We start from the raw sequence: 9,343 nt of genomic DNA, 5'->3' as shown, positions 1-9,343 counted from the left end.
AAAAAATGATCGTTCTTTCCCCACCCTCAGACTGCAAATTAACCAGGTTATCACTAAGATTATTTAAATTCAAAACATTAAGAAATGGCTTGTATTTCTGCATACTTCTTAATTTAACATAGTATCAGAAATGTAAAGGAGATTGTAGATAGTAACATAGTGGAATAAGTGTGTATATTTTGGAAAAATCGCATCGGAATTTAACCTTTTCCAACATGTGAGGAAACATTTCTCTCACCAGAGGAATGTGAAGAAAAAATAGTTTGTTCCTCAGAGACAGAACACTTGAAGCAGCAAACCTCTCCTCCAGCCCTACAATCTGCCTTGAACTGTCTGCTTCTCTGACTGTGGCCTCTTGTGCATGTCCCCATTCTCCACCCCACCATTGATAACTGTGATCAACTGCCTAGATCCCAAGTTTTGGAATTCCCTCCTTAAACTACTCTGCCTCTTCAACTCCTTTATGACCCTGCTTAAAACCTACCTCTTTGGCCAAGCTTTAAGCTACCACTTATAATAGCTCCTTTATCAGCTTTGCATCCTTCTTTTATTCTTATTACACCTCTGTGAAGTGAACGTGTCAGCCATGGCTCAGGCATAGTTCTCTCACCTCTGAGTCAGAAGGCTGTGAGTTGAAATCCCACTCCAGACACTGTATTTTATATAGCACCTTTCATGAGCACAAGATCTAAGCTGACACTCCAGTGCAATACTGAGGGAGAGCTGCACGGTTGGCAGTGCTGTCTTTCGGATGAGACGTTAAACCAAAACCCAGTCTGCTCTCTCAGGTGGATGTAAAAGATCCCATGGCACTATTTCAAAGAAGAGCAGGGGAGTTCTCCCCGGTATCCTAGCCAATATTTATCCCTCAATCAACATCACTAAAACAGGTGATCTGATCATTATCACATTGCTGTTTTTGGGAGCTTGCTGTGTGCAAATTGGTTGCCGCATTTCCCTACATTACAACAGTAACTACATCTTTAAAGTATTTTATTGAGAAGTCCTGGTGTCGTGAAAGGTGCTTTATAAATAAAAGTCTGTCTTTCTTTTTTTGAGACATTTCTATGCTAAAGATGCTATGTAACTGCAAGCAGTTGTTCCTTCGGCAAATGCCATTTCCTCTGATGCAGTTTTATTTCCCACTCCAGTTCATGCTAAACATTGCATTTGTGTGTCATTAAATGTTCATTTACATAGTTATTACAGAGTAAACAAAACCACCAATCACTGGGCAGGCCAATCAGTACGATATTTAGGATCTGTATTATCAACATCACAGTGTATTTTGGCCATGGCCAAACTACTATGGGCAAGCCCGATCTTGCCTGATTTCAGAAACAAAGCAGAGTCAGGCCTGGTTAGTACTTGGTTGGGAGACCGCCCGGGAATACCAGGTACAGTAGGCTATTGGGAGCCGCTATTCAAGAATCCGCACCTCTACAATTGTGGGTTGATGCCGCTGACGGAGGACAGGGCTGAGACTGGCAAGGTGACCAGAGTCAAGGACCTACTTGATGGTGGAGGAGCGGGTTGGATGGCGCCAGAGGAGCTGGCACAGCGCCTGTCCTGGGCTGACGTCCGACTCGCGGCCAAAGACATCCAGTGGCTAAAAGTGGCATTCGTCCCTGACTCCACTAGATGTGTCAAGGAGGCTCAATCACGTGATGTGATCCCATCCGAACTGACTCCCGTCGGAATTCTTCATTGGCGCCAAGCCCCGAAACCTCCCCCTTGGGGAGCCGGCACCTCACAACTTGAGCCACCTCCGGGAATTCCCTTCTGTGCCTTTCCATTGTGTACGGTGGGGATTCCTGTACGAGCTGCTCTTGCACATCCTCCATTTTGCATCCTCATCTGTCATCTGGACTTGGCTTGGCGCACCATCTTGCCATCCAGAGGAGGCAAGGGACCAAATAGAGTGCTCTCTATGCGTGCGTGCGTCCTCCCTTTATCTATTGGGGACTTGGCCTGGAGGGTTTTACACGGGGAAGTCCCATGCAATAAGTTCTTAAGTCGGTTCACGAATTCCCAGGCCGCCTACATTTTCTGTGGCCTGGAGGAGTCCGTGTTCCATGTACGTAGGGTGTGTGAGGTTGCAGCCCTTCTTCCATTATTTAAAGGGGCTGCTTCTCGATTTCTGGCTGCACTTCAGTCCCACACTCCTGATCTTTGGGCACCCGGTGAGGAGGGGAGTGGGTAGGTCAGAGAACCTCTTCATGAGGCTGCTCCTGGGCCTGGCCAAGGTGGCCATCAACACGTCCAGGCAGCGGGTGGTCGAGAGGGTCTTTCAGCCCGACTGCCTGCCTCTCTTCCGCAGTTACGTTCGCGCAAGGGTGTCCCTAGAGATGTAGCACGCGGTGTCCACCGGCACGCTCGAGGCCTTCCGCGACCGGTGGGCACCGGAGGGACTGGAGTGCATCATCACAAATGGGAAATTGTTTTAAATTTGATTTATTAAGGTTCCTTTAAATGTTTTTTGTTAATTTACAGATTTATGATTCAATGACAAGCTGTTGAGCCATCTAGTGATTGGTTTACAATTGACAAAAATCACAGTTATGTTTAAACTGAACCCTGATGACATTATGATATATTCTGTCAGGAATTCTGAAAATTCTCATATCCAGATTAGATTGTGAGCTATCATCTCAATCTAGATAGATTACAGAAGGTTCTTTCCAATATTCCAATCCACTCAACCTGCCCTTTTGAACAAACAACCTACTAATTGGAGCCACGTACCACGGGAGCTTTAAAATGTCACTTGCAGAATTGGGGCTGCAAGTTCCGATGAAAATTAAATGAACCAAGTCACAGTCGTTGTTTGTAGGATATTGCGACTCAGATCTTTCCATGTTGGCCATTTCTCTCAGCCAGGCTGATCTGATCTGTTCTTAACGGAGTGGAAAGATTATCTGAAATCTGAATTAAAAAAAACAAAAATCTTGTAAGGGTTCCTCAGCAATTGGACCTCTATTTCAAAAAAAAAGATTTTGGTTACCTGCGCTAACCAGTTTGATTACTGGTCCCTGAGTGAAATGGATTATCCTTCCATTATTCACCGTACGACTGAAGCAACATTTTATCATAACAAAAACTGCTCAGTTGTGCCAGCATTATACCCATCATCAGAGAATAGTAATTCAATCCTTTTAGACTGAATCTGGTGCTCTCTCAAAGAATAAGGGAAAGTAAGTATGATTTTGTTTTCTAATGAGGATTCTCAGTACTAAATGCCCTTAGTTACTTACAGAGCACAATACTGCCATGAAGATCAGGACAGATATTTGCTTTAATTGCACCTATTTAATGAAAATGATTGAATAAAAGGAAAGTCTGGTCAGCTTGGTTGCATTCTCATGAAGGGGGTTCTAAGGTACAACTTTTATTTTCCACTCTGTATAGAAAATGTAAATATGGTTATAATTTTTAAAATCTCATCCTTGTTTTCATCCTCCATGGCCTCAACCCTCTCTATCTATCTCCGTAATCTCCTCCAGCCCTCAACCCTTTGAGATATCTGCGCTCCTCCAATTCTGGCTACTTGTGCATCCCTGCTTTTAATTGCTCCACCATAAGTGGCCATGCCTTCAGCTGCCTAGGCCCAAAGCTCTGGGATTCCCTCCTTAATCCTCTCTGCCTCTCTACTTCTCTCTCTCTCTCTCCTCCTTAAGACCTACCTCTTTGACCAAGCTTTGGGTCATCTGTCCTAATATTTCCTTATGTGATTAGGTATCAAATTTTGTTTGATAACACTCTTGTGAAGCACCTTGAGGCATTTTACTATGTTAAAGGTGCTATATAAATTATGTTCAAATTATGGTGGATGAGGTTAAGCAGACAGCAAGGCTACATAATGACCATATTGCCTACATAACAGGTCACTACACTTCAAAAATAATTAATTGTATTCAAGGTGTTTCTTAAAGAAGTGATATTCTTTACAAACGCAAACCTTTTCTTTCCTACTAAGTGTTGTTCACAGTGGCATCGTACTCAGTTTGCTGTATTAGTCGACCACTGTTGGAACTGCTACACGAAATCTATTTAGGGGAGAACCATGTTCCTGTCTGATTTGAAAAAATCTGGATGATGTGCACACTGACATAACTGGAGTAATTAGGCTGGGCAGTAATGACACACTTGTATGCTCTTCTGCTTTTCCGTTGTGAATTAACTCAGCCCTAGGGTTGTACAAACACGAAAACAATTAGTACATATTTACTTGAGTGCGAAGGATCTTTACTTTGTAATCATGAATACTGCTCCAATTTCCTGTTGCTTTCTAACTGTCTACAAAACTCTTAAACAAAGGTTTCCAAGGACATATATTGTACTTTAGAATTGAGATGTGCGTAGCAACCTTTTCTAGTGCAGCGTGGTACTTTATCAGTCACAATAATTAAACAGGAAATCTTTCATTAACCCAAATTGTAAAGAGATTGAAGTGTTATCAGTATTACTCATTTGAATTAATTTGCTTTAGTTTCTCTAACAAGTTAGTCTAATGAAAATATTTTTCGTAAACACCTTTATTGTTTACTTTTGAGTTGGTCACCATTCCAGAGAAACCAGGATTGAATGGAACAGCTTTTCAATATCCAGTTAATGACTAGTTGCTAATTCTGCACTTTCTATTGGAATGCACTCGGTGGGTTTTATGAGGGAGATAATGTCACTTAAATTACCAAAATGTCATAGCATTTTCAAACTCCTAATGGGAACAGAGGAAAATGACACAAAATTAAATTGCGTTTAATTGTTACAGAAACCACTTAAGATTAGCCTTGAGAAGATTATTTGAAGATTAGATAGATAAGTGGACAGCAACCCATGTCCTAACTTGCATCAAGTCCCACTCATTATTATCCCTGTGCTCACTGACCTACATTGGCTCCCGGTTAAGCAATGCCTCGATTTCAGAATTCTCATCCTTGTCTTCAAATCCTTCCATGGCCTTGCCCCTCCCTATCTCCGCAATCTCCTTCAGCCTCATAACCCACCAAGATATCTGCGCTCCTCAAATTCTGCCCCCTTGAGCATCCCTGATTATAATTGCTCGATGGTGGCCGTGCTTTCAGCTACCTCGGTCCTAAGCTCTGGAATTCCCTCCCTTATCCTTTCCGCCTCTCTCCCTCTCTTTCCTCCTTTAAGACACTCCTTAAAACCTACCTCTTTGACCAAACTTTTGGTCATCTGCCTTAATTTCTTCTTATCTGATGTGATGTGATCGGACATGATTTTTGCAGCGCGACAGCTGCAGGAAAAATGCTGGGACCAGCACCAGCCCTTATACATGGGCCTTCTTCGACCTTACAAAGGCTTTTGATACTGTCAACCGCGAGGGTCTATGGTGCGTCCTCCTCCGTTTTGGATGCCCCCAAAAGTTCGTCACCATCCTCCGTCTACTCCACGACGACATGCAGGCCGTGATCCTTACCAATGGATCCATGTCTGGACTAGGGTCAAACAGGCTGTGTCATTGCCCCAACCCCCTTCTCAATTTTCCTCGCTGCCATGCTCCACCTCACAGTCAATCAGCTCCCTGCTGGAGTGGAACTAAAACTACAGAGCCAGTGGGAACCTATTCAACCTTCATCAACTCCAGGCCAGGTCCAAGACCACTCCAACATCTGTCGCCGATCTACAGTTGGCAGACGGCGCCTGCGTCTGCGCACATAAAGAGGCTGAAATCCAAGTCATAGTCAACATATTTACTGAGGCATGGGCCTTACGTTAAACATCTGTAAGACAAAGGTCCTCCACCAGCCTGTCCTCAGCGCACAGTACTCCTCCCCAGTCATCAAGATCCATGGCGCAGCCCTGGACAATGTGCACCATTTCCCATACCTCGGGAGCCTCTTATCAACAAGAGCAGACATTGACGACGAGATTCAACACCGCCTCCAGTGTGCCAGTGCAGCCTTCGGCCGCCTGAGGAAAAGAGTGTTCGAAGACCAGGCCCTCAAATCCACCACCAAGCTCACGGTCTACAGGGCTGTAGTAATACCTGCCCTCCTGTATGGCTCAGAGACATGGACCATGTACAGTAGACACCTCAAGTTGCTGGATAAATACCACCAACGATGCCTCCGCAAGATCCTGCAAATCCCCTGGGAGGACAGACGCACCAACATCAGTGTCCTCGACCAGGCCAACATCCCCAGCATTGAAGCACTGACCACACTTGATCAGCTCCGCTGGGCAGGCCACATAGTTTGCGTGCCAGACACGAGACTCCCAAAGCAAGCGCTCTACTCGGAACTCCTTCACGGCAAGTGAGCCAAAGGTGGGCAGAGGAAATGTTACAAGGACACTCTCAAAGCCTCCCTGATAAAGTGCAACATCCCCACTGACACCTGGGCGTCCCTGACCATAGACCACCCTAAGTGGAGGAAGTGCATCTGGTTGAGCACCTCGAGTTTCGTTGCCAAGAGCATGCAGAAATCAAGCGCAGACAGCGGAAAGAGCGTGCGGCAAACCAATCCCACCCACCCCTTCCCTCAACGACTATCTGTCCCACCTGTGACACGGACTGTGGTTCTCGTAGTGGTCTGTTCAGCCACCTAAGGACTCATTTTTAGAGTGGAAGCAAGTCTTCCTCGATTCCGAGAGACTGCCTATGATGATGGTCATCTGCTGTAATTTCTTCCTATCTGGCTCGGTGTCAAATTATTTTTTTTACCTTATAACACCCCTATGAAGCACCTCAGGACGTTTTACTACGTTAAAGGCGCTATATAAACACAAGTTGTTATTGTTGAAGGGAGCGGCATGGCTTCAGTCTGGAGTTTCAGATGTTACATTGTAGCAGCAAAAGCTCAGGCAATTTACTGACATCATCACCTGGGTTTGAAGATCAGGTTCTAACTTTAGCTACTTTCCTGAGCATTTACAAATTTTGGTTCCGTTTATAAAGAGTCAGTAAACTGTAATTTACAAATCAGTCAGTCTTGTTATGCCCTTCTGTGATGAAATAAATTAAAGAATTTGCATTCATGTAGTGCTTTTCACATCCTCAAGACACCACGACATGATTCATAGACAGTGGCCTGGAATTTGCAATGAGAATAGCAGTGAGGCGATCAGCTCTCCCCGTTGTAATCGAGGTAGTCTGACAGCAAGGTCTGGAGTATGCACAAGCGCAGTAGGGATGAATAGTCTAGGAAGGAAATCCCTTAGTGCCATCATTTCTGCTCTGATCAGATGCCAGGATGCTAGGTTTATGTGGGTTTTTACTGATCTTATTAAATATATTTGTTAAACACATTGAGACCTTCCATCATGTCTTAGGATAGTAAATGATTCCGAATATTTTTATTTTCACTGATTTTGGGGCACAGACTTTTTAATAATTCAAGCACATTGGCATTTAATGGATGTGGAAATCCACCCAGCCAGTACAAATCATATACTTTTCCTGGGCTCTTTGGGATGGGCAATTACTTGATATTATGGCAGTTTATCCTGTATTTCAGAGCCACAAATTAGTTTTGCAATACAATTAGATGCCACAAATGTTCCAGCTGTGCCAACTTTCATAATTGAATTGGGAGTGTTTCAGAAATCCGTACATTGAATGTTCATTGCATTTATTTTAATGCTGTGCCGCAGTGCAAGTATTAATATTCTACTTGCTTAGATTTAATGTTGGTGCATGTTTCTTGGCCAATCAACACACATAACAGCAACTAAATAACATCACCCAGGAACAATATTACAAGCGTTGCCCTTAATACTGAATGCCATTCTGCCAAAATGTTTGTCTTTTGATTGAATTGAAAAGTTCCAATGTTGTGCCCTGCTCTGTGGTTGCTTCACAGACATCAAGACTTTACAAGGCACAGTGAGGTTTGGCACCACTCTACACATCACACGGATTATTTATCTTTCCAATATCCTGCCTTTTTAGCACCTTCAGAAATGATGACTGCTGCTGTTGTTTGATTCCATGAACACTTGCAGCCCTCGAATACCTTGTTACTGAGACGGTGGCGAGAATTTTCTGAGGTAAGAGCGGGTGGGTTGGAGGCGTGGTGGGGGGGGTGGGGGGTTAGTGAACCCTGACCCTAACCTGCCCACTTTCACTTTTCACTCAAGAGGGACGGTGGGGGGGGGCAGCCAACTTGCAGCCAAGAGGCAGATTGGCAATTTAGATATTATAATGAGGCCTGAAGCCGCTACTTTAATCTGGGCCAGGGGTTCGGGATTCCTGGTGGCTGCAATGAGGTGGTCTCAGCCTTGTGGGCCGGGAGGAGCCGGAGTGTTTCCTCTCGCCATCCAAGCTCCCCCACTATCAGCCTGGCATCTCTGTGGTCAGGGTTCGGACCTCCCCCCCCCCCGGAAACAGATGCCCCCTGGCATCGGACCACCCCCTGGGGATTGCGCCGAAGCCCCGGGGTCGAGGATCGGAACCCCCAGGGATCGCGACTGAACAAGTTGTGAGTTCAGGATGCATTCGAGAACTAGGCACATTGGCATTTTCAACATGAACACTGTATTCAGAGTGGACAAGGGCAGAAATTGGGCTAGGCATCTGATTGTGCCAGGCTTTCGCCCATCAGAATTTCCATTCTATTTGGGGTAACTGCATAATAAGTCCACCCACAAATGGTTTAAAAAATATATCTATCTTTGGTCAGTCAACCTTCTGCTGAGGCCAGACATCTGATATTAACTCACGAACAACAACAACTTGTATTTATATAGTGTCTTTAACATAGTGAAACATCCCAAGGCGCTTCACAGGAGACAAAGCTGAAACAAACTCAGAATTTCAGTTGTGATTTAAATGTTTTGGTGTTCGAACTTCTGGAATAATCATGTTTTAATCCATTTGATGTTTGGTTTAACATTGATGTTATCAATTAGACGTGGAACCTTATTCATTGCCAATGTTTTTCATTGATCAATAAAACATTTTCCTGGTTCACCACTTGAGGGAGCTAGTGAATTAATTTGTTCCAAATGAAGAGAAAAGGGTTGACGGTAAAACCCCTCTCTGAAAGGCTGTGCACACTTGTTGCCAATTGTGAAATATTTTGGCATTTTAACACAGACAATTTTAATTTAAGAAGTTTGTAGAGCAATGCATTTATCAAACTGAAATTCTTAAAACAAACCAAACAATTAAGAAGAACAAGATTTCGCACCCAAGAGATCTGAGACCAACACCATCAGTTTATAATTTTAGCTATTGACATTGATTTGTTGAGCTAACACTATTCACCCTTTATGGGCTGCACATCATTCTTACAGTTGCAATGATATGAGCACAAATTTGCCATTCCTTGAATCAATGAATCAGTTCTACTTGTTGGAATAAGATGCACAGTTCAAT

This window comes from Pristiophorus japonicus, chromosome 17 (genome assembly GCF_044704955.1).
Source record: "Pristiophorus japonicus isolate sPriJap1 chromosome 17, sPriJap1.hap1, whole genome shotgun sequence".
Lineage (NCBI taxonomy): Eukaryota > Metazoa > Chordata > Chondrichthyes > Pristiophoridae > Pristiophorus > Pristiophorus japonicus.
The sequence above is the reverse complement of the archived record's forward strand: the minus strand, read 5'-3'. Positions refer to the sequence as shown.